General features: G+C 42.7%; 1 protein-coding gene across 1 annotated transcript in view; it reads right to left on the reverse strand.

Annotated features, from left to right (window-relative positions):
* The window catches only part of LOC134460238 (tensin-1-like), a 106,866-nt gene that overhangs the window by 4,615 nt on the left and 97,251 nt on the right, over positions 1–5,000 (reverse strand). The gene's annotated exons all lie outside the window — the stretch shown is intronic.

Here is a 5,000-nt window from a genome sequence, read left to right on the forward strand (position 1 = left end):
CACTGAACTCTCTCTCTCTCTCTCTCTCTCTCTCTCTCTCTCTCTCTCTCTCTCTCTCTCTCTCTCTCTCTCTCTCTCTCTCTCTCTCTCTCTTCATGGAGTACTTCTCTTCTCTCTTCTACTCCAATCTCCTCTCATCTTCCCACATCTCTTCTCTTTCTTCCTTTTTTCCATCCCTCTTCCCTCCCTCCCTCCCTGTCTCGTTCATTTCTCTCCTCCCTTCTACCAGTAATCTCTCTTTTTTCCATTTCTCTCATTTCTCTCTCTGCCTCAAGCCTGTGTGTGTGTGTGTGTGTGTGTGTGTGTGTGTGTGTGTGTGTGTGTGTGTGTGTGTGTGTGTGTGTGTGTGTGTGTGTGTGTGTGTGTGTGTGTGCATTTTTCCTTGTAATCACCCATTGCTTCCCATGCCAGCAATGTACTGTTGCATTTTTCTATCTCACCCTAACATCTACCCTAACATAGTGTTAAATACAACTCTATACCTGTATGTTAATTCACTGTGTGCCCATTATAATGCAACTATATTTCCAGATGGAAGTGTCCTCCTGTGAAGTGTACTCCTGCCTTCTACATTCTAATTCATCCTTTAAGGATGTACAATGTGTCATTTTCTGACACATGCATTGTGTTGAGATAGTTTGGTAATGCCGTGTACAGACCAAGAGCGAACGGAGCGAATGAAGCGACCGAAGTCATTATTTCTCTATGGAGGGCACGCGACCTGCGCTACCAAAGCGAATTCGCCAGGAGCGAAGCTTCTTGCGCGACCAAAGCGAATTTTGACGATTAAACTAAATCTAATCGCAGGCTAATTCGCTCTGACGCTGTTCGGCGAAAACCAATCGGAACGTTCATATCTCCGAATGTCCCAGGCTGTCAAGCCAGAGCCGTTATGTGATTAGCTGAATCAAACATGTCAATGCTGCGTCTGGAGCGAATACAGCGAATTCAAGGCGAAACTTCTTCTGCTACCCACGCTACCAGGCAGCATAGTTCGCTCTTGGTCTGGACACGGCATAACACTTTACAATAGGGCATGCATAAAAAGCATTATAAAGACTTAATAAATAATTAATCAATAATGAAATGTATTTATTACCTCCGCCAAGGAGGTTATGTGATCGCCTGGGTTTCTGTGTTGTCTGTGTTTGTTCGTTCGTTCGTGCGCTGCTATTTCACTGCCTGCCACAAGGTGCGCACGGTGAGCACTGAGCACCTTGCCTGATTATCATAGACTTGCCGCCGAAGGTGTTGCGTCACTAGGAGGGCGCAGCCTGGCTACTGAGCACCGGCGTGCCTGCGCCTTTCTGAGCAACAATAAGGAACAGGGAGAGAGTCTCCTTTGCCGCGCCAGCTCCAACACAAAGTGCATTTGATTTCACCTAAAAAGTTGTTCATCCGCATGCAGGAAACAATCCTGTCAAATTAATTACCACCGCTGCCAAAAATATGGAATTTGTAATTGTGTTGGCCCATATGTTATTATCATTGCTGTTGCGAGATGGACAGTGACCACCCCCGCAGATCGTTTAGGTTCACAATGCTGTCGAATTAAGTACGTTGTCAAAAATATGGAATGTGATTGTGTAAGTTCACAATGCTGTTGTGGACTGTGACTGAGGTTCGCAATGCTGTCGAATTAATAGGCTACCGTTGCCAAAATAATTTATGACTGTACGTTCACAATGCTGGTAAAATTCATTACATCCCCTTCGCTACATTTAAAGTTAACCCTAAGTTGTTTGCGAGATGGACCAGGACCAGAAAGCCCAACAGTCTGCATAATGGCCGAGCACGGGCGAATATTCCAATCGGGTGTGCCGCCAAAGCAATAAGGAAAAGGACCGTCTCCTTTGACGCCAGCTCCAAAACAATTGCTATCAACCTAAAAATGTGCTCATCAGCAGGCACCCTTTTGGCTACACCCTCGTTGAAGTTAACAAACAGTCCTGTGAAATGAATTACCGCTGCCTGCCTAAAATAGGCCTATGTGTAAAGTGGAAGTGTACTGCTGTGAGATGGACAGTGACCACCGCAGATAATTTGGGTTGACAATAATGTCGAATTAATTAGGCAGGCTACCATCGCCAAAACAATATGGAATTTGTGGCTGTGCAAGTTCACAATGCTGGTCAAATGCATTACACTTCACTCAATTTAACCCCAGTTGCGAGATGGACCACAAAGCCCGACAGCAATGCCTAGACTGATTAACAACGGTGATAGTGATTTTCCTAGAATTAGGAAATGCCGCTTCACGCTTCAGCCGACAGCGCTAAGGCCAACCAGTGGCCCATGAGAATAATGCATACCATCGTAGGCAAAAAACAGGATTAACCATACGGTTGTCTGTGGTTGTTTCAGTTTTGTTGGTCAAAATCATTACATTCCCTTCACTAATCATAGGCCTACAGTTCTACTAGCGTGTGATCACAAGTTTTCAAAGCAGGTTGATTTTTATCTTGTAGTAAGCACAAGGCAGGATTAGGCTGATACAATTGGTATAATTCCACTTAGTCTTTAAAGTGTGATATGAAATAGCTGTGAAATTTTAAATGGTAATAAGGGCATGCTGCCAATCATCAAAACTGTTTATACCAATGTGACCAGCAACTTCTGACCTTCAATAAGTGCATTTATAGGACAGTGCATAGTAAGTTCACAATATAGCATGTAGCACTTTGCCAATACCACAATCACACAGGTGAACAAAACAGACCACAGTTAATCAAGGACATGGTAATTATACAAAATACAGATATAATCTAGTTACAACTTGACTGTTTAATTCTCTGAACACACTAATGGTGTGTATAAACCTGCATAAATGACACAAATATCCCACTGTATGTGTCTAAAAACAAACTTAACTTCCTTGGCGGAGGTCTGCACACTCTGGGTGCATTTCTAGTTATTTATGAAGTCTAATTGATTTCTAATAAAATATCTTCTAATAATTTGTTTAAGATTTTACAAACCTTGTGACAGAGTATGCTTTACTTATTTACAAAGACATTGTAAATGTTTGATAAAAACCTTACCTATAAAATATTAACATAACATTTCCACTCATTTACAAAAAAACGTTAATGTTATGTTTGTCATTAGTTAATTATTTACTAAGTGTTAATCATGTTTTTTATGCATCCTTATTACAAAGTGTTACCAATGGTTTCAACACATTTTGTGTGAAATGTAACAATGTGGGTGTTATTCAGTTAAAATATATATCTGACACAGTGTTACTGTAAATTGAACATTTATTATTCTTATCTTAAATGTATTTTACATTTACAATGTAGCCAAATGCAGTAAAATTTTCTCACAAACCAGGAATGTGGCTTGAATGTGATTTTTTTTCTTAAAAGTTTTATTTCATTGATTCCTCAATATTAAACTATTATTACCTCTAGCCTACAAACATATGACACGTCCAACAGTTGACACAAAATGTGCTGTCCCTGTGCATACACAAGTTGTGTCATTTCTTACACAGTACTTGTGTACTCAGCACTGAACAGAGTCAAGTAGTAGTCAAGTAGTGTTCAGGCACCAAACAAGGGCAAGTACCATTGTACAAATACCATTTTATTTTGGGCCCTCACTTTGTTTCTATTAGGGTCTAAGGCTTAGAATTCCTACTGATTCCTAGTGTGTGTGTGTGTGTGTGTGTGTGTGTGTGTGTGTGTGTGTGTGTGTGTGTGTGTGTGTGTGTGTGTGTGTGTGTGTGTGTGTGTGTGTGTGTGTGTGTGTGTGTGTGTGTCACAGATGAGCAGAGTGACTTCGTTAGTCAAACAATGGAAGAGCCAGACTGACACAGACACACACACACACACACACACACACACACACACACACACACACACACACACACACACACGGACACACACACACACGGACACGGACACGGACATACAAGCGTGCACATGCAAACACACAATGCACCCCCGTTTCCTATGTCTGGGTGAAGACATGACTGTATCTGTGTTGGCGTGTGTGCGTGTGTGTGTGTGGTTGGGGGGGGGGAGGTTGCGTTTGTGTGTGAGTGTGTTTGTGTGTGCGTAGATAAGGTTTTAACGATGACTTTCTGCTGCATAACAGCAATGCAGTAACCTGACAGGCATCGGAAAATATTTTTCAAAGTGCTGAATGGGACAGTCATACAGTCGCACTGCAGTGGTCCACGCTTCACACACACTGGACTTGCCAGCATGCAATGGACCCTCAGGCTGAATTGTCCTGTCTTCTGCACAGGGCTTGACATTAACTGTTTTGTTTAGTTTTTTTGCCATTCAGTCTTACAGTACAAGCCACTTTTTTGCCTGTTTTTCCCCCTTCTTTACCATGATATGACAGTAACATGAAACAAATGCAAATCAGGGCTGCATTTCTCGAAACCATAGTTGCTAACTACATTAGCTACTTTGTTGTTTGTAATGCAATTTCCCATTGGCAACTACCGAAGTTGCTAACTGGCTGACAACTACGCTTTTCAGAATCGCACTCCTAGTGTGCTATTTCTCGACTTTATATGCAAACAATCAATGGAATGTGCAAATATGTGATTTGACATAGGCCTATTCAAAAATGAAAAATGCCTGCCAACATGGCTAGTGAGTGTGGCTCCTGTATGCGGCAGACTCTGTTCAACTGAGCTGGGCTGAGCTACCCTGTCTCCTTACCAGGGGCGGAGCTATAGGAGGGGCGAGCAGGGCATTTGCCCCTGGGCCCAGGGCCCTCCCGTATTGATAGTGGGGGCCCTATTGTGACCTTGGCAGGCTGTATTGGGGGGGCCCTATCAGTGTTTTGCCCTGGGGCCCGGTGTGCAATTGTTCCGCCACTGCTCCTTACCAGCAACATTTTTTTTTTCCCAGGGTGGTTAGGGCAGGCTTTTTACAGGAATATACACCAAGGAATGTATTCCTGATTTGTTTAGGTGTATGCACTGTCTTATCCATACTGCACTCTATCTTTACGATATTCATAGAGCTCTGGAAACA

Source organism: Engraulis encrasicolus, chromosome 12, assembly GCF_034702125.1.
Source record: "Engraulis encrasicolus isolate BLACKSEA-1 chromosome 12, IST_EnEncr_1.0, whole genome shotgun sequence".
In the NCBI taxonomy this organism is placed as follows: Eukaryota; Metazoa; Chordata; class Actinopteri; order Clupeiformes; family Engraulidae; genus Engraulis; species Engraulis encrasicolus.